We start from the raw sequence: 27,286 nt of genomic DNA, 5'->3' as shown, positions 1-27,286 counted from the left end.
GAGTTCTTGTTGAGTTTTGTGTGGATGAAGTTTTTAAGATTTAGGGAAACCGTGATATAAGAGGAATGAATAAGACACAAGAGATCAAGCTTGGGGATTCCCAAGGCATCCCAAGTTAGTATTTCAAGAAGTCTCAAGTATCTAAGCTTGGGGATGCCCCGGTAGGCATCCCACCTTTCTTCACCAACAATTATCGGTTAGTATTGGTTGAGCCTAAGTTTTTGCTTCTTCACATGATGTGTGCTATTCTTAAAATGTTATTTGTTTTGTTTTGCTTGCTTTTTTAATAAAATACTTAGATCTGAAAGTTCTTTTAATAAGAGAGAGTCCTCAATTAGCTACCCATTTACTTAACTACTCGTATGATCTTCACTTATATCTTTGGAGTAGTTTGTCATTTACTCTCGTGCTTCACTTATATTCTATGAGTAAATTGTTGAATGAATTGAATATCATGAAGTTGAAATTATATGTTCATATCATGCCTAGTGGTAGCTTCACATTGGGTTTAGAAAGTGAAATCTTTTGAAGCTTGACAATCACAATATTGGTCATACAAGCAATTCATGAATGATTAGTAGAAGGAAGAGAACTTTCGCGTGCAAATACACTATCTTGGAAATATTTTGTGATTGTGAGCCCCATCAAAATATTATATGCCAAAATTGTTGACGTTGGACAAGGAAGACAACATAATGATTTATGTTTGTTCATATTCACATAGAAGTTATAGTGTCATAGATCCTTCAACATGTGGTGCTTGCCCCCCATCTTTGCTAGCCAAAAATTCCGCACCAAGTAGAGATACTGTTCGGGAATGTAGCATGCAATTTCAAAAAAAAATCCTACGATCACACAAGATCTATTTAGGAGATGCATAGCAACGAGAGTGGGAGAGTGTGTCCACATACCCTCGTAGATCAAAAGCGGAAGCGTTAGTATAACGCGGTTGATGTAGCCGAACGTCTTCGCGATCCAACCGATCAAGTACCGAACGTATGACACCTCCAAGTTCAGCACACGTTCAGCTCAATGACGTCCCTCGAACTCTTGATCCACCAGAGGGTCGAGGGAGAGTTTCGTCAGCATGACGGTGTGGTGATGGTGATGGTGATGTGATCCGCGCAGGGCTTCGCCTAAGCGCTATGTGAATATGACCGGAGGAGTAAACCGTGGAGAGAGACGCCGCACACGGCTTGGAACAATTGGTGTGTCTCCAAGGGGTGCCCTTCCCACATATATAAAGGAGGGAGAGGCGGAGGTCGGCCACCAGGGGCGTGCCATGAGGGGCAGAGTCCTACTAGGACTCGAGTCCTAGTAGGATTCGCCCCCCCCCCTTTTTCCCTTCTCATGGAGGCGGAAAGAGGGAAGGAGAGGGAGAGGGGAAAAGGAAAAGGGAGGCACACCCCCTTCCCCTTGTCCAATTCAGACAGCCCAGGGGGGGCGCCAACCCCTTGTGGGCTCCCCTCTCTCTTCCCTATATGGCCCATGTTGGCCCATTACTTCCCCGGGGGGGTTCTGGTAACCCCTTGGTACTCCGATAAATATCCGAAACGTCCCGAAACCATTCCGGTGTCTAAATACTATTGTCCAATATATCAATCTTTACCTCTCGACCATTTCTAGACTCCTCATAGTTTTCGTGATCTCGTCCGAGACTTCGAACAATCTTCCGTCACCAAAACACATACTCATAATACAAATCGTCATCGAACGTTAAGCGTGCTGACCCTACGGGTTCGAGAACTATGTAGACATGACCGAGACACATCTCCGATCAACAACCAACAGTGGAACCTGGATGCTCATATTGGTTCCTACATATTCTACGAAGATCTTTATCGGTCAAACCGCAATGACAATATACGTCATTCCCTTTGTCATCGGTATGTTACTTGCCCGAGATTTGATCTTCGGTATCTTCATACCTAGTTCAATCTCGTTACATGCAAGTCTCTTTACTCGTTCCGTAATATATCATCTCGTAACTAACTCATTAGTCACATTACTTGCAAGGCTTATCATGATGTGTATTACCGAGAGGGCCCAGAGATACCTCTCCGATACTCGGAGTGACAAATCCTAATCTCGATCTATGTGAACCCAACAAACACCTTCGGAGACACCTGTAGAGCATCTTTATAATCATCCAGTTACGTTGTGACGTTTGATAGCACACAAGGTGTTCCTCCGGTATTCGGAAGTTGCATAATCTCATAGTCAAAGGAATATGTATAAGTCATGAAGAAAACAATAGCAATAAAACTTAACGATCATTATGCTAAGCTAACGAATGGGTCTTGTCTATCACATCATTCTTCTAATGATGTGGTCCCGTTCATCAAATGACAACACATGTCTATGGTCAGGAAACTTAACCATCTTTGATTAACGAGCTAGTCTAGTAAAGACATACTACGGACACTGTGTTTTATCTATGTATTCACACATGTATCAAATTTCTGGTTAATACAATTCTAGCATGAATAATAAACATTTATCATGATATAAGGAAATATAAATAACAACTTTATTATTGCCTCTAAGGCATATTTCCTTCATCTGCAGCATTAGTAATGTTGCAAAAAAATCAATAACACATGTATAAAGGTGAATATTCTTTTTTTGCAATATTAGCTTTGTTGCAGAAATTAGTTTCAATTACTTTTTCTCTGAAGCGCAGTGTGCATGGGCCAGCCCAGCGCAGAAGCGCCATGTGCGCCCGTTCCTCAAGTGGCGCTGAAGGTGCCACTTAGGAGCTCCCTTCTTTTATTTTATTTTTTTGAGAACTAAAAGCTCCCTAAATAAAGGAGGCGCTTCCTATTTAGCGCTTCAGGCGCCCGTTTGTATGTATTTGGCAAACGGCCGCCTGCAGCCCTCCGTCCTGGGCCGGCCCAACTAACATGTTCTCTAGTTTTCTGAAACGCAAAAATGTGCCCACGAGGAGAATCGAACTAGGGATGTCCCGCGTCTACTTGCAGTGCACTAACGATCTGTCCACTTAGGCTATAGTGATAAGTTACATACATTTCCTTCTTTTATTCTTTCCACTTTCTTCTTTTCCTTTTTCCTATTCGGTTTTTTATTTTCAATTTTTTTTTCTTATTCCTTCTTAGATGAAAAAAAATTCAAATTAGTGAACTTTTATTCAAATCGATGAACTTTTTTTCGAAATTGATGAGCTTTTTCCATTTTTGGATAAGTTTTTTTTTATAATCAATGAATATTTTTCATAATTCAAGAACCTTTTCGAAGTTTGATGAACTTTATTAAAACTTGTGAACTTTTTTTTCAAAATTGATGAATTTTTTTCAAAATGGATGAACTTTTTTCCTTTTTTGATGAACTATTTTTGAAAACCGATGAACTTGTTTCATAATGCGATGAATTTTTTGAAGTTTGATGAACATTTTTCAAATTTGATGAACTTTTTCAAAATTTATAAACTTTCCTTCCAAATTTAATGAATTTTTTTCAAATACGATGAACTTTTTCTAGAATAAGTGACCGATATATGTTTTGTGAATTTAGTTTTAGATAACTAATATCGGATATATAATACTTCCTCCATCCCATAATGTAAGACGTTTTTTTGACACTACAGAGTATATATTTAGTGTACTACTGTAAGAATGGTCAAATAGTGCTTCTTTCGGTAAATGGAAAAGTATGGCAGCTCGTTCTAGTGGTTGCGGCAACCAACAGTTTGGTGGTTACGTCCCGAGTTCGAATCCGCCTTCTCCCAACTAGTAAGCTTGCACGTGCAACGCACGTCTCTACTAATTCATTTTTCAGAGATACATCTACTCCCAATCAAATGCAGCTTGCCTACCTGTCTCTCATACTATCATATTCTTATAGTAGTTCTTAACAAGAATGAATGTCGGGTTTGGCAATGTCAGATGCCAAGAATGCACTCACACATTTTAAAGGAAATATAGTGCATATGTTTTAAAGGAAATATTATTTCCAACCAAACGGCATGCACAATGGTTGCTCTTTTACCCTGGAGATACATTCATCCTGATCATCTTGTAGACTGTCTGGCCTACAATTTCAGTATGTACAAGTACAACACCGTTGAGCAGGATCTCTACTATTTTCTGAAAAGATTCCTTTATAGTTTATTCAAACTGAAAAGGATCTTTATCTATTTTCTGAAAAGGTAAGCTTCACTAAACAGATGAGAAACTTGCAGGTTCCATTCAAGAGAAAACTTGAGACATATTTTTCTATGCATTGATCTATCAATGATGTTGACAACAAGGAATAGTGTTTCACCCAGTACCTCAAGCTTGTACTGCACTGCATTGGACAATCATGACATTGGGGTTTGTAAGAACTTTACATTCCAGAGAATCCTAAGATAGACTACTTTGCCCAATCCACCAATCATCGAATGGAATCCTTACCTCAAACAACCAGTCAATCAGAAAAATACGCCTTTTCTCATTGATATTAGTTTGGTGTGTCATGTAGGTGGGGGCTAACAACTCAAATCGTACAGCACAACGAATTTGGCAATGAGATTATTATTGCCATACAAGGTCAGAACTCTGTAAATAACTTCGACGGGGTTCCAAGCAGATAATTACCTTGGTCCGTCTGTAGAAGCTGTAAATTTCAGCGACATATTCGGCAATTGCGAGGGAGTTCCTGACGTCGCAGCTGTCGATGTCAGGTGCTACCTGGTAACAAAAAGAACAAATATGCTGAAATATGAACAGAGATACTTCAAAAGCAGGATGCTGACCATGTAAATGTCTAAAGATCAATTAAATCTTCCATCAACTTATATGAACCAGTTGTTCACAAAATGTCATGCCATCGTGACCCAAAGGCATGTCACCCAGACAAACTTCGACTAACTATAATTAGCATGTCCAGCATGTCATCTACCCTGCTCAAAAAGAGAACGCGCATCTTTCACTAATAATTATAGGATGCTTTGCTTTTCATAGACACAACAGGCATTGCCGCAGTCATACCACCAGTACTACATATAATCCCCCAAATTTAAAAGATCGCTAGTAAAGTCGCTTCTGGCAGTCTGGGGCACCACTGTAGCAAGGTAGTCTGACGATTTCGCCATCTGCAGAAACGACGTTGTTCCAGCCAATTGGAAGAATGAGTTCGACTGCTGATGCACAGAAACAAACGCGGCAGTTCCTTTTGTGGATAAATTAGGCTATGATCAGAGGCATTAAAATATTTTACAGTTTAGTTTAATGCAACAGAAAATAAGATAATTGTCAGATCAGACAAGGCACACTTCTAGCAAAAAAGAGAGAAGTCCACACTAAAGAAGCATGTTCCTAGTATGTACCTAGTAAAATATAAATGCTACTAATCAATATAACTAAACTATTATTCCGTGAGCAAAAGGAAATCATGGATGTAGCTAGAAAGAATACGCATGTGTCTAGAAAAAAGGAAGCAAACCTCAAGCAACAGAAGACCAAGATGCAGCAACACAGGAGATCGTAGAACCTGCTACATAAACAGAGATGAAGCAGTCAGAGCAGGTAAAGAGAACTTCATGCCCCAAGGCATTAAAATATTTTACAGTTCGTTTTGCAAGTTCAAAATTGACACCATGGCGGCCCAGAAGCATAGAGTAAAACACCAGCATGCTATGCATGTCTACCATGTTTCACTTTGAAATAAAGCTCGATTGCAACTGAAATATCTCTCCTTGTATCTCCTATATCCCACATACCTAGATTAGCAAGTTAGAATGTTGTTATTTACAAAGAAACACCACAACAACCTAATCAACTATATCCCTTCTTTAATAATTTCCTTTCTTCTCTGTAGTTCTAATTTTTCAACATGGCACAGTGATTCATCCCTATTTAAACTTGCACTGAGATCTAAATTTAGTGTGTGGCATATATGTTAATACACCCAGCCTAAAATCTGAGAAGAGCAAAAACAACAAAACTGAGAAAGTTCCCTTCTTTATTCTAAGTTTCGGCGAACTGGCAAACTCATATGTAGGCAACTCAAGTTTTGCGCCTCCTGCAAGAACTGAACTTCCTCAACAACCTCACAAATGTAGGACAAGTCAGGCAAGAAACAAATGCATATCGATGCATGAGCTGAGAAACCGATCATATACCTTTAGATTCAATGACGCAATTATCCTAGAAAGATCTTAAGCCTAGAGAGCCCTTAAACTGAACGAAAAACAGCAAGTCTGCATATCAATCAACGACACAATCGACAGTTTGCTAGCAATCGACAGCGCCGGTGAAAGAATGCCCTTCTCCGTGGTAGCCAAGCAAGCCCATGACATTCTTGTGGTTTAACTTGGACAAGTCTGTTATATGGAAGTACAACTATTGGAGTCAAATATGAACTGAACAATGTGTATTTATTTAAGCTGAAGGTAAAACTGTATATTACGGCTTCCTGTGATGTGATTCGTATTTTTCTAATCATTCCAATCAGTCCATAAGTTAACCAAACATTTGACCCCTAATCACAAAGACCGTATGTGCATATAAACAAAACAGATTAAAATCTTCTTAGAGTTACCAAGAGGAGTGAGCAAAGAAGAGGAGAGGTGCAGCGGGGAGAGGACATTTTTTAGCACCCTGTGTGTGGGATGTAGGGCACAGAGTTTTCCACCTATCCAAAAATTCAAAAGTTCTATGTTTATTGTTTACATAATGTATGATTTAACTGAAGGCTAAGCCACTGAATACCATAAAACTGCACTACCGAACAATTTCAGTAAATTATTCTAGTTTCATGGCAACACCACAAAAATCTTACAATCACAAAATTCACTATGCTTTAAAAAGTGTAAAAATTAAAAAGAAAAAATCATGATTCCATAACAACCAACATAAATCAAAGAGAACACAAATCAAAGGAGAACATGATTCCAACATGGTATCCTGTAAGCTTATGGTTAATACGAAAGATTGAGTAAAATGAAGTGTCAACAGAAACAAGATCAGTACTAAATTATTAATTTGCTTACCTGCAATCCATCTTCAGAGATCACCCTAAACAACGGTCGTAACTTCTATATATTAATTCCTCGGTACTTCCATTTTGTAAGATTATCTGTTCAAGTATTATATGTACTCGTTAGAAAAATACTCATGAAAGTACACTGTTCCAAAATGAAACAATAAATTTGACGCAAACTTAATGACAGTCTGAGTTTGAGAATAGGTTTAGGGTTTTCCGTGGGGCAATGCCTCTCCACGTCCTTCTATATATATATGATCAGCATACAAGTTACATATGTACATAATACGTGTACATGACACGCTAGACCTATTTTAACATACCCCCTCAATCTGAACTTCTACTCTGTACAAGGTTTAGATTGGTACTAAAACGGTCTAGCATCTGTCGAGTGGCTGGTTTGGTAAACACGTCAGCCAGTTGATCATTAGAAGAAATGAACCTGACATCAAGAGCTCCAGAAGCAACACGCTCACGCACAAAGTGGAAATCAATCTCAATGTGCTTGGTGCGTGCATGAAAAACTGGGTTGGCAGTCAGATATGTGGCTCCTAAATTATCACACCATAGAACAGGAACACGCTGCTGGGAACCACCAAGCTCCTTGAGTAGTGATTCTACCCAAATGGCCTCAGCAGCTCCATTTGCCAGAGCCTTGTACTCAGCCTCCGTACTAGATCTCGAAACCGTCGGTTGCTTCTTAGAGCTCCAGGAGATGAGATTTGGGCCAACAAAGATGGCAAAGCCTCCAGTGGATCGTCGATCATCAGGACACCTGGCCCAGTCTGCGTTAGTGAAAATACTAATGTTGTTGGAGACAGCCTTCCGAAACTTCAGTCCAGTTTGCAATGTTCCCTTTACATAGCGCAGGATGCGCTTAACAGCTTCCCAATGAACATCAGTGGGCTGTGAGAGAAACTGGCATACCTTGTTCACTGCAAATGAAATGTCTGGGCGAGTGAGAGTCAAATACTGCAATCCACCAACGACACTGCGATACCGGAAAGAATCATCGGCATCGAGAGGCTGTCCAGACACCCGTGCAAGCTGGTCGGAGGTAGACAACGGTATGGAAGTGGACTTACAATTCTCCATGTTCACACGGTGTAAAAGATCCAAGGCATACTTCCGTTGTGTCAAGGTCATACCCCCTGAATTGTACGACGCTTCCAAGCCAAGAAAGTACTCCAACGGCCCAAGGTCCTTAATAGGAAAGGTGGCCGCAAGTGAATGAACAAGACCGTCAACTGCACGTGGAGAAGAGCCAGCAATAACAATATCATCCACGTAGACAAGCATGTATATCTGAACATCCTGATGGCGGAAGAAAAATAGAGAGGCGTTGGCGCGAGAGGGAACAAACCCCAACTGGAGAAGACGAGAACTGAGCCGAGCATACCATGCGCGAGGGGACTGTTTGAGTCCATAGAGAGCCCGCTGCAACTTGCACACATGAGAGGGATACCGAGCGTCCTCAAAGCCTGGTGGCTGCTGCATGTAGACATCCTCAAACAAGTAACCATGAAGGAAAGTGTTGCTGACATCAATCTGACGAAGAATCCATCCGCGAGACACAGCTAGAGCAAGAACCAGGCGAACGGTGGCTAGCTTGACAACCGGACTGAACGTATCACCATAGTCAATGCCAAGCCGTTGGGTGAAACCACGCGCGACCAGACGAGCTTTATGCTTGTCAATGGAGCCATCCAGATGATGCTTGGTCTTGAAAATCCACTTGCTCCCAACGACATTAACATCACGCGGACGAGGCACAAGAACCCAAGTCCTGTTGCGACGCAGAGCGTCCAGCTCATCCATCATGGCGGTGCGCCAAGCATGCTCACGGAGGGCATCGCGATGAGAGACGGGCATAGCATGAAAAGCACGGCGGCGAGGGTCGTAGCGGACAGTTCCATCAGTGGGAACAAGCGCACGACGAGTATGATCGCGAGTGCGCGTGACCATGGTGTGGCCTGGAGCAGCTGGAGGCATCGCGGTTGAGGGGACAGGGCTGCCCTCAACAGAAGGCGACGCGAGCTGATCGGACGGCGAGGAGGGAGCAGCAGCCTCCTGCATTGAGAACGACGTGGCAACAGGCGATGAAGTGGCCGGCGCTGGCGCTGATGATGGGCCAGGGGAGGCCAGCGCGATCGCTGGGCTGGGGACGTGCATGTGCCATGCACGTCGATCACCGGGGAGGTCGGCGCGTCCGCAGCGGGCTGACCAGCCGAGCGGCCTGCAGAGGGCGGGGGCGTCGCGGAAGATGGGCCGGGCGACGAGGCAGCCGACGAGCCGGGCGACGTGCATGCGCCATGCACGTCGATCGCCGAGGAGGGAGGAGCGGCGTCATGGTATGCCTGCACAGAAGCAATATGGCCTGGAACAGGCGGATCAGTAGACAGGTAGGATAAGTCGTATTTACGCATATGGTCACCCGTAACCGGCTCATTGAAAGGAAACGAGAGACCATCAGCCAAGGAGGATATATCGACGGTGACCCTAGGTGTGGCATATGGAAACACAGACTCATCAAACACAACATCACGGGAGATGTAGATACGACCCGTGGAGCGGTCGAGACATTTGTACCCCTTATGCAGCTGGCTATAACCTAAGAACACACACATAGTGGACCGGAAAACAAGTTTGTGAGTGTTATATTTGCGCAAGCTAGGCCAGCAGGCGCACCCAAAGGTGCGGAGAAAGGTGTAATCGGGTTTGACTTTAAGAAGGCGGTACACGGGTGTATCTTGTTGGAGAACAGGTGTAGGCATGCGATTAATCAAGTAACATGCAGCAAGGAAAGCTTCGTCCCAATACCGTAAAGGGAGAGACGAATGAGCCAATAAGGCCAGACCTGTTTCCACAAGATGACGGTGTTTGCGTTCAGCAATCCCGTTTTGCTGAGAGGTGTGTGGGCAGGACACACGATGAGAGATCCTAGTGCGTTGGAAATAGCGATGTAATTTGTGGTACTCACCACCCCAGTCTGACTGAACGGATATGATTTTAGTGCGGAGAAGACGCTCAACATGAGCCTGAAAAGCATAAAATACTTGCTCAACGTCAGACTTGTGCTTAAGAAGATATATCCAAGTGAAACAGGAATAATCATCGACAAAGCTCACATAATACTTATAGCCTCCGGAAGAGGCAAGAGCAGGCCCCCAAACATCAGAATGAATTAACTCAAGAGGCATAGTAGAAACATGAGTGGATAAAGTATATGGTAATTGTCGACTCTTAGCATGCTGACAACCATCACACACTGAAAAATGACGTTCAGAAGAACACACTAAATCATTGCTCTTAACAATGTATTGAACAATTTTATTGGAGGGATGACCGAGACGCTGATGCCACTGGGACGAAGTGGTCTTGACACTGAGAGACGCTTGGCGAGTGGAGGAGGACGACGCGCGACCAAACGGGATGGGGTAGAGGCCGCCACGACTTCTACCGCGAAGAAGAATTTTCTTCGTGGCTATGTCCTTAACAAGGAAAAAGAAACGGTGAAATTCTACAAAAACATCATTATCAAGAACAAGTCGATAAACGGACAATAGTTGTTGATGTATATGTGGAAGACGAAGAATATTGCGTAAACGCAGAGATGAACCGGGTATAGTGGAATGACCAATATGCGAAATAGACAAACCTGCACCATTCACCACTTGCACTTGATCCTTCCCGCCGTAGCGCTCATGGAAGTGAAGACGGTCAAGATCACTCGTCAGGTGATCCGTCGCACCGGTGTCCAGGATCCAGTGCGGCGGTTCATGCGTGGAGGCGGAGTTGGAGGCGCGGTGGTCGCGGTCATAGCGGCCGCGACAGTCCGTCGCCTCATGCGACAGTCCGTCGCGGTCAGTTCTTACATATCGGGCACCTAGGGCGCCAGCGACGGCGGCCACCCCCATTGCCTCCTCCATTGCGGCCGTTGCCGCCGGTGTTGCCGTTGTTATGGCCAGGGGCACCGCCCTGGGCGGGGCCGTAGCTTGCCGATCCAGGCGGAAGAGAGGCGGCGGAGGAGCGGCCGCCACTTGGGCGTCCGGAATCGGGCACACGACCGGCGTGATCGTGGTAGGCCGGCCGGGAGGCGGCGTTTGCGGAGGACTGCCAGTCCTCAACTTCCGATTGCTGCTGCTGGAGGGCCTCGTAGTGGAGGACGCTGGAGTAGAACGCCAGAAACGTGACTTGCACGCCGGCGAAGTTCATCGAAGCAGCGATGGGGTTGAACGCTGAGCCGAGCCCGGTCAGCATGTAGTCGATGATCTCGTCATCGTGAAGAGGAGAACCGGCGGCGTCCATCGAGTCGGCGAGAGATTTAACCTTCTGCATGTACTCGCCGGCAGGTCTATCTCCTTTGCGTAGCGCCTGGATCTGGCGCCGAAGGTTGCGCACGCCGGCGCTGTTCTCGGCGGCGAACATGGTGTGCACGGCAGCCCATGCAGCAGCCGCCGTCCTGCAGCCGATCAGCTGCGCGGATATCTCCACGCTCATGGAGCCGAGGAGATGCCCGAGGACCTTTTGATCAAGAGTCCACCACTGCTCGTATTCAGGGTTGGTGATGGTACGAGCCGTGTCACCGGTGCCTGTCGTCACGGTCGGCTCCGGCGCCTTGGCCGAGCCATCGAGGAACCCGTGGAGGCGTACGCCGGCGAAGTTGGGGAGGGCGAGAGCCCTCCACAGCATGAAGTTACTGCGGTCGAGAGAGACCGCGATGGGTGGAAGGACAGGAGCGGGAGCCGATGCCGATGGTGGCGCGATAACGGGGGCGGACACGGTGAGGGCGAGGGCGGAGGACGCGGTCATCGCAGCGCCCGATGAGGAGGACTGATCGGTGGCGGGCGACTTGGACATCGCGGCGGCCGCGATGAGAGGCTAGCGGCGGCGGAGGGAGGAGAGGCGGCGGCGGCTAGGTAGGCTCTGATACCAAGTTTGAGAATAGGTTTAGGGTTTTTCGTGGGGCAATGCCTCTCCACGTCCTTCTATATATATATGATCAGCATACAAGTTACATACATACATAATACGTGTACATGACACGTTAGACGTATTTTAACAGTCTGAAGCTGAAATCCTACCTTCAGGCTATATACACATTTTATTATGGAATGGTCTGAATCAAAACTACCCTTCTAGTTAAGAAACTAACACAATAAGGGATCACTATACACTAAGAGGAAGGACTAAAGGATAAAATGCAGTCAAATAAATATTAACACACAAAGCTCAACCAGAACCAATAGAAGGGGCGGCAAAAGATGTACAGCTCAACTGAATGTTGGGGTTTTTCCATGGACCGCAAGCTAATCTTTTATTTGGCTGAGAAAATTACAGTGATGTTGTCTACACAACACTGATTACTCTTCCACCATGACCAGCTCTTACAGTTCAATGAGATAAATGGCACGAATACATCTATTTAACTATTGCACACAATATATTGAAAATCATCACCACGGTCCATATGTATTATTGGTTGGGCTATACAAAATGTGAAATATGGTCTTGTCTACTGTAATTCAACGACTGGGATTCTAATCATTGTGTTGGATCAATGATACAATTTTGCTAGGTAACACTTCAGTAAACATGAGGAAAGTGTTTGGGGAATTGGACAAAAATAGTACCTTTAGAAAAACTGAAAAGACCTCCAACGCTGGAAATAAGCTCTCCAACCTGTATGTAAAGTTGCAAACACTATTGATTTAATATGAACTGAAACAAAAACATAAATCAAGAGAAGTGAAGAAGTGCATACCGGACCATGCCTAAACACCGTCAGGGTTCGGTCTTAAGTCAGGCCTGCTAAACCTCCTACACACACACACACACACACACACGCACGAAAAGTCGACTTACGAAGGACCGAATGGTTGATTTAGTCTAGCTGAAATTGACACACCAAACTGAGCTACATATTACAATTCAAAAATGGAAATAGAAATATATATGGTTAATGTGGATGCAACAAAAGAGTTTTTTCTAAGAACAGAAGACCTGACATGGAGAAAGCAAGGTTCAGGAACACAATACAAAGGCATGCACCACTCCCAGTTTATCTGAATCCATAATTGTGCATACACTGAATTTGCATATCAAGAAGAATGAATATTGGACATCAACAATATGAATCACTGTGCTACTCGTACGTCATCAACAAGACTGAATCAATGTCAAGGATAGCTGACCGGGAGGAGGGGATCTAAGTGGCCCGTCGTATTGGCTTCCAGGTGCTTAAGGTGCACAAAGATATAGGGCTTGAGGATGTATCCTCCTCTGCTGCGGAGAGGTTACCTATTTTGGCGAGAGGAATTGACGAATTGTCGCCGTGTCGCCCTTCGCCGGCGCGGCGGAGCTGGTGCGGACGGCGCGGCGGCGCGGGAGGCACGGCTGTGTCCTGGCGGCGCTGGTGCGGACGGCGCGGCGGGGCGTGGCACGGGAGGCACGGCTGGCGCGCGGACGACGCGGCGGTCCGAGCGGCGCTGGTGCGGACGGCGCGACAGCGTGGGTCCGGACGGCGCGGCGGGGCGTGGCGCGGGAGGCACGGCTGGCGCGCGGCGGTTCTCCGGCGGCGGTCGAGGCGGTGGCCGGCGCGGCTACAGCAAGAGCGCGGGCGAGGGGTGGGGTGGCGCGAAAACTGCTGGTTGCATTGCGAGAGGGGAGCGACGTGGTCGGGATGTTAACCCAGTGGCAATGATCGGTAAATAATTAAGTAATGGCATGATGGGTAATTAAAGCGTAAAACGTGTTTAGTATGCTGGAGAAATGTAGACCACCAGATTGCAGGTTTCGATGGATAGGATGATCTGGTTCTCCGTTCTCTCTTTCTTTTACAGTGGTAGTAGATTATAATACCTGACAGAATCTTTTTGCTTTCCTTAGCAGGTTGCTGGCTGACCTGCTACTATCTCTTGTGAGCACCAGTAGCGCCAACTGGCGTAATCGGAGCACTCGTTACAAAGAACACTCCACCTTTTCAAGTCGTGATAAGTGGCGCACATGCAGCGCGTCACTTGTCGCGACTTGGGAATTTTCTTTTTTTTTAGATCTGTTTATTGAAAATGTTTTATCTCTTAAACTGTGCGTCCAAATCTTGAACCATTTTCACTGTTGGATTCCTCATGTCGAGATCTTCAAAACTAGATCCCATGTTAATAGGTTTTCACGAATTTTTCTTTTCACAAAAAACCGGACAAAAAAACGAACCGGGAGCACGGTTTTTTCCCTTTCCGAAAGAGGCACGCCCGTGCCTCTCTCGAAATCACAACCGTGCCTCTCGTGGAAGCAAACTCGTGACTCTCGTGGGAGGGAAAAAACAGAAAACACGTATTTTTTTCCGTTTTCGAGAGGCACGGCTGTGACTCTCGCGAAAGCACAACCGTGCCTCTCACGGAAGCAAAACCGTGACTCTCGCGAAAGAAAAAAAAACAAAAAACGCGTTTTGTTTTTCCTTTTCCGAAAGGCACGGCCATGACTCTCGCGAAAGCACAACCATGCCTCTCGCGGAAGCATAACCTTGACTCTCGCGAAAGAAAAAAAAATGTGTTTTTTCCGTTTCCGATAGGCACGACCGTGACTCTCGCTAAAGCACAACTGTGCCTCTCGCGGAAGAAAAACCATGACTCTCGCGAAAGAAAAAAAGAAAACGCGTTTTTTCGCGCAAAAAAAATACGGAAATTTTTTTTAATCAAAAAACTATGGAAGACCGGGGGAAAACCAAAACGTAAGAAAAAAACGTTTAAAAAACCGAAAACGCATGTGGAAAAAATATCCGGAGGGAGCGTCACCGCGACACGTGGCGAATGGCTGAGAGCGCGCCAAGTGGCGCTGATCACTGCGAGGCTCCCGAGCGCTCGTTAACTAGTTACTCTCACGTGTAGGCGTCAAAACGACCCAGCTTCGCTGAAGATCATCTTCCCGACGCCCCGGTTTGGGCCGACCCACGTCGCAAGGCTGCTTCTTCTTCTTCTTTGTTTTTTGTTTTTGTTTTCTCTGTTTCAGTTTCTATTTCTTTTCTTTTCCTTTTTTCCTTTTCTATTTTTTCATTTTTCATCCATTTTTTGTGTATTATACAAAGTTCATTTTGTATTTATATACAAAGTCCACCATGCATTAACAAAAATTTCAGCGTATATTTAAGAACTTGTTCAACATATCTTTGCAAAATATTCAATGTGTATCCGACATTTGTTATATGTATATCTACAAAAAAAATTATTGTGTGTTCCAAAATTTGATCTGTTCAACATATTTTTGCAAAATGTTCAATGTGCATCCGAAATTTGTTCAATGTATATCAACAAAAATGTTCAATGTGTTTCCAATATTTGTTTAACGTATTTTCCAAAATGTTCAATGTGTATTAAAAAATTAGCATATATATTTATATTTCTTTAGTGTTTAAAATAAGGTGTATTTTTAAAATATGAATTTATACTTTATTTTATCATCATAGAGAATATCCAGGAAGATCCAATAAAACGCAGGAAAAAGGGGGAAAATACTAGCTGTGATGAGCTTATGCGTATGGGCCGGCCCATTTACACATTCCTTCAGCGAAGGCACAGCTGTTTGACGCCTGAGCGCATCAAATAGGAGCTCCCTTCAAAATAATCGCCAACATGCGCCAAGGAGGGGGCACGTCCTGGGCCGGCCGGTCACCTATTTCCAACTTTTTCCCTGATTTTTTCCCTTTTTTCTGTTTCATTTTCCATGCTCAGTTTGGTTTTTATTTTCTTTTCCTTTTAACCTTTTCCCATTATTTTCAATTTTTCTTTCAATTTATGTTATCCATCCTTTTCACTTTGTGAACACTCTTCGATGGGTACATGAACATATATCAACATTTGCATGAATATTTGTCTTCAAATTTATGAACCTCTCTCTTTAACGCACATAAGAAAATTCAAATACATGAATATACAGTTTTATATGCATTGACATTTTCCAACTACGCGATGAACATTTATTATACATGCATTAACAGCTACATGTATTTATGTGATTATTTATTTTAATTACATGAAATTTTATTATACATGACTACATTTTTATACCAAAAATGTAAACATGAGATGAACATACTTATTGCAAATATATGAGCATTTACATTGAGATACTTGAACATTTGTTTTAATTTTTCTGCAATATATAAAAGTTTCGATATCAAAACTTTGTAAGAATATTTTCTGAAATGTATTCTTAACCAAATAAAAACAAATGTAAGCTTATTGTGATGTGCATGTGTATAATGAGGCATCGCAACTAAAAAAACAGGAGGAACCATACCATCTGAACGAGGCCAACTTTTTTTTCGAGAGGGCTAAGGTCATATATTAAAATTGTGCAATCCTTGTTAGACCATCCTTACCAGCAGAAAAGAAGACCCGCGTCTTGTGGGTATATCGACACCATCTTTCTCCTACTCATCGACGCCATTTTTCTCCTACACTCACCTACGATGCGCTATAGGCAAAGCTCGATGCCGCCTCTGAAGGTGTGTTTGGTAGCATGTATGAACCTAACCTAGTTGTTCTCCTCTAAAACATGCTGAGTGTAGACATGCTGAGTCCATACATTTGCTGTTGTTTGGAAGCGGTGTATGCGCTGAGACATGCTGAGCTGAGACTTTGTTTGACAGCCTGCATGTGTTTAGACATGCTGAACAATTTTGAATTCCGAATAAAATTTTTGAATGGTGAACAAAAATTTTAACATATTTTGAAATTCTGAACTTTTATTGAAAATTTCAACAATATTTTAAATCCTAAACATTTTTCAAAATTTAAATAAAATTTGAAATTCGGAACATGTTTTGAAAATTTAAGCATATTTTGAAATTTTGAACTTTTTTGAAAACTTTAAAAATTTAAATTCTGAATATTTTATAAAAATTTAAACAAAATTAGAGATTTTGAACATTTTTTGAATTTTATTCGAAAGTCTAAAAATTTAAAGAAAATATGAAATTCTGAACATTTTTGAAAATTTAAACAAAATTTGAAGTTTTGAATTTTTTTTGAAAATTTAAACAAAATTTGATATTCTAAACATTTTTTGAAAATTTTAAAAATTTGAAATTCTGAACATTTTGAAAATTTAAACAAAATTTGAAATTCTGAATGTTTTTAAAAATTTAAGCAAAATTCAAAATTTTGAACTTTTTTAAAAAATTTAAACATATCTAGACGTGGTCTCGTGGGTAGGGACGATAATCGAGGCGAGCATGGCTGCCTCCATGCACTCCCTCTGGGGTGCATGAGATGGGCATGGTTGAGGGCCCTTTTTTGCATCAGATGAGCATTGTCCAGATGAGTACATGCATCCTACCAAATAAGCAAAAGTGGGTCGGATTAGGAAATTTTGCCCTCATGCGCCCTACCAAACACATCCTGACAACCTCCGGAACACACTTGGGGCTAGGAACATTGTTGATGCAACAATTATAAAATCATAGGTCAGAGCCAGAAGAAGCTAGCGACATTGAACTAAGGATCAAATTGTCATCACAAAATGGCGGCGGAGGGGGTTAGACAATCATCCTAGATCGAAAAAAAATTCTATGAGACCAGGTCTTACGGGCCATCACGTCAGACCCGCTTTGATGGATGACACGTGGCACTCACAATTAGGGGTGGGCAAAAAAGACCGAGGACCGAAAACCGCACCGAAAAAACCGGGACCGAAGCCGATTAAACCAAAAACCGAAAATTCGGTGTTCTGTTCGGTACTGAACTGGAGAAAACCGAATTCCGTTTGGTGATATCGGTTTCCATGCACGATGCACCGAAATGACCGAAAACACCGAACTGCAGGCTAAAAAGTGAATGAACCCAGAAGCCCAACAAAGAAAAGTGGCCCAGCAGGCCGACATCCTTCACACGCATCGTATTGGATCCATAGAAAAGGATCGTACTTCCACACAAGGATGACACACCGAGGGACTCCCGATTCCCCAATCCTAACCTAGCCGCCATGCTTCCTCCTGCCCTCGTCCCCAGTAGACGGCAGCGCGCCAGCGCCACAGCAGCTTGACCGCCTCGCAGCCAGCGCGAGGCAGCTTATTTCTTCCCTCCCCTCGTATCTTCTTGTTCCACTGGATTGCATCTTCTTCCCTTTATCTCTTTTATCACCGACTGGGAATTGTTTGTTTACTTTGTTCATCCCTTGACGAGAAGTTGAGTTGTTCATTCCCTTTATCTCTCTTATCACCGACAGGCATGCTACTGGTAGGAAGATTTGTTTTTGCGTTCTTCCTTTCTTCCACCGCTCATTTTTTCTGTCAATTTTCTTTCTTCCATCACCTGGAAGCCCTGCTATTAAACATGTTCGGTTTCCTTGGGTTAAAACCGATAGCCGAACCGAACTTTCGGGGTACCGAATTGTCGGTCAGTTGATTTCCTATTACCCGAGCGGTTAGCATTTTCTAAGAACCAAAATTGTAAAAGGACCGAAGCACCGAACCGTTCGTTTCGGGGGAACCGAATGCCCAGCCCAGTCACAATCTCAAAGCACCAACTCCCACTTAATTTGTCCATTAATTTCCAATCCCGAGCGGTAATCCCAACTTTGCAATTCTAACAACATGGCCACGCTGTCCGGCCGCCACCGACGAGGTCATCTGGCGCCGCCCTAGCTCTCATGGGGATGGAGGTATGAGTTACGTAGGTACTCCCTCCTTTTCGTTTATAAGGCTCAATTCAAAAATCTCACCGACCAAGGTAGATGGTGAGTGGTGAAATACGTTTTGTAGTTTGCAAAAGTACCTAATTAATGTTCTTGTTTTTCTCAAAAAATTATGTTATCAATGCATTAATTGCAATGCATGCATGCATAAAGTACATACATTGATCAATTTTCTCTCAATACTTGCATGCAATGATTTAATGCACCTTGGAATCTGAACATGTGATGGGAAATAACCAAATTGAGCTTTATAAAATGAAAAAACTAAAATTTTGAGATAAACCCTATAAACGGGAAAGGAGGGAGTACCTCAAAGGCTTCCCTTCCCAACAAAGGTCGCCAGACGAACGCAGCCCAAGTCCATATAGACAAAACATAGACAAAAATGTGGCCAAGACCTGAACTGACCTAAGCTCCATACAGCATCCACTGACAATCAGCTTCACCGAAACTGAGGACAGAACAATGACATATTGGAGAGAACTTTTATTCCATCACCCCACCACTACCGACTAGACATCTAAACTAAGCACTAGCAAAGCAATTGAATTTTTTGCTCTACGGGGTCTTCCCAACTGTTTTTGTCGACAACAAAAGAAAACAAATTATACAAGCATGCACGATGGCTGAACCAAATATGCAAGTGAACAGTTCAAATATTTGCTTATTATTACTATTATAGATTTACCATCCTTGTTTGCCACATACTATAAATTTAGACAGTCATATTAGTCAAGTGTTTGATTGCTTGATAGTTGCCACAAGTCCATCTTAAGACTACGTCAAACCAAACTTGTAAGTCTTAGCCCGCTCATCAGACACAACTCTGTGACAAGGTCGATCTAAGGTCCAGATGAACTGGAATGAGCATAACAGCCCCGAGGCAAAGTCGACCAAGTCACCTTCACTGAGAATAACGCAAAATCAGTCTTCATTTTTTGTGCAGATGTCCCATGGTTGTTCGCCTTGAAGGAACAATGATGTTCAGCAGGACTGGATGACCCCGGTGCCAACTTGAACTTCAATGTCATCCAAGAAGATATCACTACAGCAACCACAGACCTCTTCAAGCCACATGACTCACCAATGGTGCCATCGAAGAGCCGGATTTCTTCATTCAACCCACTGGTAAAACAACCAACACACAAACTGAAACTATTTTGCACTTCCGATATGAGAACTTCTAGTGTCGCTCAACTGCATATTCAAGACGTGATGCAGTCATGTCCACTGCTCCGCAATCGCCATATATGCGACTTGTGAATGCGTGGCAATTCTGGAAGTCTTTATTGACTATTATTAAAGCACCATCGATCAGCTGCAGATCATGCTTTTCTTCTTCAGCAGTCTTGATCCTCATGTCATATTCGATTACAATATTGCCATGTGAATCTATCCCTCGCTTAGGGCCAGCCATGTTGATAAGAGAACCCTACAAAATCATTATCAGTACGTAGCTCTTCATACAGAAGCAAGACAAATCTAAAGCTAAATACTTTCCTTCTGATGTTTCACTTCACCAATACATGAAGGGATATTTTATAATGGATAAACAAGATCTTTGCCATGTATATCAAACTGAATAATTAGAAAATGCATAACTGTGTTAAGAGGAAAAACTGGCTCACACTATTTATTTCATTTGTTTCAAATTCCAAATATTAACTGCATAAGTGTGTTGTAATGAAAACAAAACGAAAAGGTTTGTCTGCTTACCCTAATCAAGTATACAATTATTTGACCCGCGAAATATTGCAGTCTAAATCAGTCCCTGGGGCAATTAGGAGGTGATTTTGGCCATGCGGCAGCATCCACCTAACAGGCCACGTGGTCAGAAACCGACTCCAAAACTGACCAGGGGCTGATTTAGACGGTACTGAACACTTTAAGAGGCCAAATGCCTGGTTTTATTATACTCAAAGGGGGCTACGTAGATGAACCTCAATACTTGGGGGTGTTCAGGAGACATATTCCTTAAAATAATTGCAGATAAGTAATGGATGTGCACCTGCTCCAGGATGATGGGATCATCCCTCTTAACATTGACCACATAATTAAGCAATCGATCCAAATCATCCCGCACTGCTATGTATCCGTACAACTCTACTGACCCACAACCCACATGAATGTTAGCCAGCCTTAATGAGAAAACTTGGAACATGCCACTAGGTGCATGCTGTATGCAAGTTCCATCAAGGAAGCAGCAATTCGGGGGATCTGTCAACATCATTGGCTCCAACCAAGCTTCACAAAAAAAATTACAATGTAATTGGAAATTAATACGGTAAACAAATATTTGCCACATGAAAAGTAAACATGCCGCTTGAGGATTTGATAGCTCTATTGAAAAATTTCCTTTTCATACAAGTGGTAAGTATTTGTGCTCTATTTAATGTGCTCCCTCGAAATGTGTTTCTTTGAAGAAAACACAAAGAAAAGGAGAGTAGTATTTAATCACCTAAAAAAGGAAAAGGCTGATTTTACTATCCCAAAATATTTCATAACTCCCCAAAGTACTTGTAGAACCACTATGGCCCAAAAACTATTTAAATAGGTTATTTCAGCCCTTAATGGAAGTTTCTTTCGCTAACCTTTCTGTAGAAGTCCTCTTTTAAGTTGATTCTACCAAAGGTAGGTAATATCATCACTGTATGTTACTCCCTCTGTCCCAAAATGAGTGTCTGAACTTTAGTACAACTTTGTACTAAAGTTAGTACAAAGTTGAGACACTTATTTTGGGGCAGAGGGAGTGTAAAATAATTTCAAATTTTACCATAACTATTTGCATAATTTGGGAGCACCTAAACCTGGCACTTGGAATACAAAATCTCTACTACTACTATATATGGAGAGTTTCCTCGTCCGTCCTCCCACTATGCAGAAAACAGCACTAAAAACCACAAGTGAAAGGGAAACAAAACAGTGACCCACATACGCACAACTCCAATCGGTTGGGCAAAAGAAAAAACATTACGCACCCCAAAAATTCTCCATGTGCTGCAACATCCCGATCCATCAACCACCAGTGCATGCGCAGCTCTACCCCCTCTACCACCGACCACCGCCACCACGATTCCGCCATCACCGGTGACCAACGAGCCCATTTTGTCTGCTGCCCCTGCCGATGAGAAATATGAGGATGCCTAGCGATGACATTTGCCCCTCCCCTTCTCCTTCCTCCTTCGTTGGCGCATGCCGATCTAGCATCATCCGCATGGAGGAGGATGCATCTTACCGGATGCCCAGATGCGCCCAGTTCATGCGAAGGGATCCCTCATTGCTGCCACCAGTAAAGGCACACAGAGACAGTGGTCTGCTTTTCCCCTGTTCTCTCATCTGTGTTCCCGTCCCTTCCTCTCTACTCGTTCAAATTCTGGGCATGGAGGCTACTTTGCTTGTTCTGACACAAGTTCATCTCCTAGGATTTGTGGTGCATAAGCCAGTGCCAGTGGTGCGAATATGCGGTGCAGGTCATAGAGGGGAAGCACAAGGCCATACTGGCCGCAAAGAACATGGAGGGTCACGGACTGAGGTTGCAATTCAGCCTGCTCAGCATGGTGGCAACGGACGCAAGTCCACTCAGCGTTATCGAGAGGGAGAAGTTAGCGACTAGCGCAGCGCGCGATATTCCTCGTCTCATTTCTCCATTTTCTGTGGCTTGATTCAGATTAAGGGCTGGGAGCAAATAGGAAATGTTGAATAATGAAAGAGTTAATCTCCCATCCTCCTCCTTTATTGCTTGATGTTTCATGTGTCCAGTGTCCTACTGTCCTACTGTCCTGCATGTCATATGTTCAAAGATATGCCTGGGAGAAGCACCATTGGCATGGGACCATGGCATAATCAATCTTATTAATTCAGTTACAGGCCAGATGTATGTTTCAAACATAGAGGTAAACATATATGCATATCTAGCCTAACAAATATATGCATTTGAGCCGCGACCGACATAGTGTTGGATTTTCAGCCTAAGGTTTCCCCTTTCTATCACTCTATTTATGTGAATATGCAAGTGTCATGTATATGTGCATGTGGAACTTGGTGGACGGGCATCAGTGTTTATTTGAACAAGCTTAAATCAAATATACACGCAAGAATATGATGTCTTGGTTCTTTTACTTCTGCACCATGCTAATTACTACATACAATATCTGTTCGATCTGGGCACCATGTAATTTAAAATTGGTAAAATCTCAACTGATTCGTATGGACACCATAAAGAAGCATGGCAGGCTTCTTCATCTACCTTGATTTTCACCTTGTTCGAGAATTTCAAGTGCTGCTGTGAGAACATATTTTAGACATCAATACGATCATTTTGCATTCCATGCTTGTGCAATATATGTTTGCTCAAATGAACTGGTCCTAACACTTGGACATATCTGTTATGTTTAACTTTCCTTATAACAATAGCTATTGTAAAGAAATAACTAGGTGCCAATTAACTTACATATACCATATGTATTTGGTTGGTGCCTTTATTTGGAAAAATATAAATGCTTAATTTCTAAAACATCTTACGAGTAAAAAATATTAAAGCAATACGAAGATATAGCTGATGGGGTAAACAATGCCCTGAATTTGTCTTGCAAAAGGAGGCTCATCTTACACTGACTTCTTACAAGGTGATGTTGGCAGATGTTTTTCATCAGTCATGCTTAATATAGAGTATAAAGGTGGATCAGAAAATAGTTTCTCATTGATAGAGCAAACAATGCCCTTTTATTTTGACTCGTTCTTTTATTCAAGCATAAGCTCAGTTTCAGCTGCCTAAGGTGGCCACAGGTTGTACCTACAATTTTCTTCTTTCAACTTTCCGTCAACGAATCATCTAAGACGAAATTCGGGTTAATTGGAAGGTTTATTCTTACACTAAATTTTGACATGGTGGTTCTTCTGGTGGTTTAACAAAAAAAACTATTGTAGTTCACGATCTTCCAGTGTAATTTACCAAATTTAACATCAAGGGACTTTGCTGTGAACTCATAAGTTCTATATGAAAAGAAACCAGATTGGAATAAGTGGCGAGTATTTCTTTTTCTTTGGATAGGTTGTTGTATGGCAGAACAATTGGGGTGAAAGCTAGGATACTTCCAATGGTATGAAAATAAAATTCGGGTGAATCCTAAGCTGACATCTTTAGATAGTAGGACGATGCTTTCAAGGTTAGTCTCTCTGTGAGCATAAATATTCTATTGATTCCGACCCATTGCAACGCACGGACACTTCGCCGGTACATGCTAAACAGAATAAAGAGTTATGAACATATTCCACAGGGAAGGGCATGACGGCACCTCACCAATTTTGAACATAAAACTTCTGAGGAGCAAAATAAAGATTGATATCATTATGAAGTGAAGTGAACCAATTTTAGAAAGAAAAAAAAACAACTTGGGGAGGGGATGGTAGGTAAAGGTGGATCAGAAAATAGTTTGGGAATTATATGAACAACCGAAAAAGTCTGGCTTTGATATAATGTCCAATGATTCACAACAATGAGTAAGATAACAGTGGCACAAGCTTAAGGCACAACCGTTTAGCAGTCTATTACTTTTGCAAACACCCAAATGCATCCCCTGAGTACCATTTGACAAGATTTCCGTTTATCTATAGCAATGCACTGGTATTTAACTTGCAAAAGTAAACAGAGTACAAAAGAATTAACCTCAAGAATTGTCAGAAATATATAAGGAAAAGAGATATTCATCACTTACTCTCATTTCGGTCAGCAATACGATACTCCTTTTTCCATGCATGCTTGCCCTTATATATAGAACCATCACGGTGGCTGCTTTTGGGAAATATATCCATAGGAACTACACCGTCAAGGGGGGGATGAGCCACCTGTGCATCCCAGCCTTTTACTCCACTGATGCTGGCCATGTTGCCAGATCGATGAGAAAATCTGTCACAAAAGAGCATAAAAAGCCAATCTCAGTATCTGCCACAGGTAAGATGGTATCATCAGTCATGATTGCAACCGTGAAGTTAAAGCTTAAATCCATTTCTATATCTTTCGGCCTTTTTCCTCTATTTTGGGGGTCAGATGAGATTATCTAAAAGATTACCCAGTTTGCCTTCAAAAATCAACAAAACGGTAAGTAAAACCCAATCTTGGCCATAATCCAGATCCATAACAATAGCAGCCAATTAAAGGCGCAAACTTTAGAATCAGAACAAGAAAACACACCTGGAAACATGACGGACAGGTGGATTAGGAGGCAAAACTCCTCATGGTGACACCGGACGAGGCGGAGTAGAGGCCTTGAAAGAGAGAAGTGGTCGCGAAGGGAAGAAGAGGCGGTGCTTTGGGGGAGAAGAGGTGGCAACGTCAGCGCGTCGGAGGAGAGGAAGAATCGAGCGGAGGATCTGCATCTGAATACGAACAGCGACCTGCGCAGCGACGACAGAGGCCGACGGTGGCCTAGGGAAGAAACAGGGAGACGGGGGGGCGGGCGCCGTCGGCCACCGAAGTGGGGGTGGGGTTGCCGAAGGCAGAGAGAGCGGAGGTGCGGCCGCCGCACCCAGGCCGGCCAAGTAACGGTGACAGAGGGAGCCAGCGAGGGGAACGAGCAGCGGAGGATGAAAAGGAGCACCGGACGGTATCTTGGGCCGCTTGCTATGCATCGCACGGAGCCACGGACTTGATGTGCTTTCTAAGGCCAACTCCACCGCGCGACCCTATCCTATCCGCTCCCGTCCGTTTGAGGCAAAAGGGACAAAAGAGACGGCCTAATGCGCGGGCGCAAACGGACTTTGTGTCCGCTTTGTGTCCGCTTTCGACCCATCCCCGGCCCAAACTTGCGCTGGTTTTGGGGTGAAACGAACAGCGCGCGGACGGACGGGACGCGCGCGCTTGTCCTCCCCTGGCCCGTCTGTCGGTGGGAGAAACCAAAACCCTCCCACGCCCATTTGGCGCCATTTGCCCCAAACCCTCCCGCCTCCCTCCCGCTGCCCCCTCTCTCCTCCATCCATGGCCGACGCCCCGCCGAGTCCCGGCGGCCTGGCCGTCGACCCGCCCGCAAAGGTGAAGAAGAAGGCGCCAAGGAAACCGCGGTCGGAGTGCACGCCGGAGGAGATCGCCAAGTTGGACGCGGAATCGGCGAAGAGGAGGGAGCGGAGAGCGGTCGTCAAGCTCAATGTCGCCGCGGCCAAGAGAGCCGTCATGCGCGAGGAGCTGGATTCAAAAAAGATGGTTGTTCATCCAACAAGAGTGCAACAAGTATTGCGCCGCATTTAAGAGCGTTGAAGCACGGCCCGTGAGTGATCTCGGCGTTGGGGACATGGTATGATCTCCTATTTCTAGCCCTTCCCTTGCTACGGACATGAGACTTTGGCCGTGTACATGTTTGCATGTTCACTTGTTGTTATTGATCATGTGGTGTAGGCATTCCAATCTTTGGAGGCATTCAAGGCCCGACACAATGACAAGTCATTCACTCTTACGCATTGTTGGACGCTCATCAACATGTGCCCTAAGTTCAAGGACCAATACCGTGAACTACAAAGGAAGAGAGGACTGAAGACGGCCAAGTTCGCCGGAGGTGGGGATGGTGAGGCGTTGAAGAGGCCGAGGGGCAAGACCAACTTCAAGGTGGACGACATACGTGACGCCTCATCCATGGCCTTGCATGAGACTTTGCATGGCATGATGTCCCAAAAGGATGTGAGGGACGAGAAAAAGCAGCAAAGCAAGGACGAGCAAATGAAGCAATACCTAGACCTTCAAAGACAGAAGTTTGAGATGGAGGAGGCGGCCAAGAGGAGGAAGCTCGACATGAAGGAGGCAGCCCGGCAAAGGCAGCTCGACATGGAGGAGGCCGCCCGGCAAAGGCAGCTGGACATCGAGGCCGACAACGTCAAGGCCAGGCAGAGGCAGCTCGACATCGAGGCCACCAATGCCGCCACCAAAGCGAAGGAGGTGGCCCTTACGATCATGAGCGTGGACTTGTCGAAGATGAGCGACAAGACGAGGGCCTGGTTCGAGGCCAGGCAGAAGGAGATGCTCGACGCCGAAAGCCTGAACTAGGTCATCCGATCGGCGTGGCCGTTCTTTTTGAGGCTGGCATGGGTGCCGCCCGCCCGTCGGGGCCGCTGGCAGTGTGCCGGCGAGAAAACATTCATTTTGGAGGCCGGCTGTGTTGCCGGCCGCTGGCTGTGTTGCCGGTGAGAAGAACTATTCATTTTGGAGGCTGGCTGTGTTGCCGGCCGCTGGCTGATGCCGGCGATGGATGTGTAGGCCGGCGTGATGAACCGGGGACGATGGCTGAATTAGTTTTTTTAGTGGACGCGGACAGGATGGGGCAAATGGATGCGGCTGCGCGCTGCGCGCACGGCCACCGGATCCCAGGACACGGCCCCAAACCCCTACCCAAACGGACAGAATCCGGACAAAACGGACGTCCGTTTGGGGTCGCGCGGTGGAGTTGGCCTAAGGACATCTCCACCGCGCGACCCTAAAACGTCCGAGTCTGTCCGTTTGGGTCTAAACGGACAAATAAAGCGGCCCAACGCGCAACCTCATCCGTAAAAAGACGTCCGCTTCTGGTACGCTTTGCCCCATCCCGAGCCCAAATTTGGTTCGCATTTGCGGTCGAACGGACATCGAGCG

At 44.3% G+C, this 27,286-nt stretch overlaps 1 long non-coding RNA gene and 1 pseudogene across 1 annotated transcript; both read right to left on the bottom strand.

Annotated features, from left to right (window-relative positions):
* Positions 1–6,263: 6,263 nt before the first annotated feature.
* On the bottom strand, positions 6,264–12,827 carry LOC123066261 (uncharacterized). The gene is made up of 3 exons (XR_006431289.1): positions 12,749–12,827; positions 12,618–12,666; positions 6,264–6,322 (listed from the first exon to the last, which is right to left on the bottom strand). It is a non-coding gene; the product is annotated as an uncharacterized lncRNA (long non-coding RNA).
* Positions 12,828–19,313: 6,486 nt separating this feature from the next.
* Positions 19,314–25,313, bottom strand: LOC123072117 (uncharacterized; annotated as a pseudogene).
* Positions 25,314–27,286: the final 1,973 nt, after the last annotated feature.

The sequence above is a fragment of the Triticum aestivum genome, chromosome 3B, assembly GCF_018294505.1.
Source record: "Triticum aestivum cultivar Chinese Spring chromosome 3B, IWGSC CS RefSeq v2.1, whole genome shotgun sequence".
NCBI classification, from domain to species: Eukaryota; Viridiplantae; Streptophyta; class Magnoliopsida; order Poales; family Poaceae; genus Triticum; species Triticum aestivum.
Note: the sequence above shows the minus strand (reverse complement) of the source record. Positions and strands in the feature narration are given on the sequence as shown.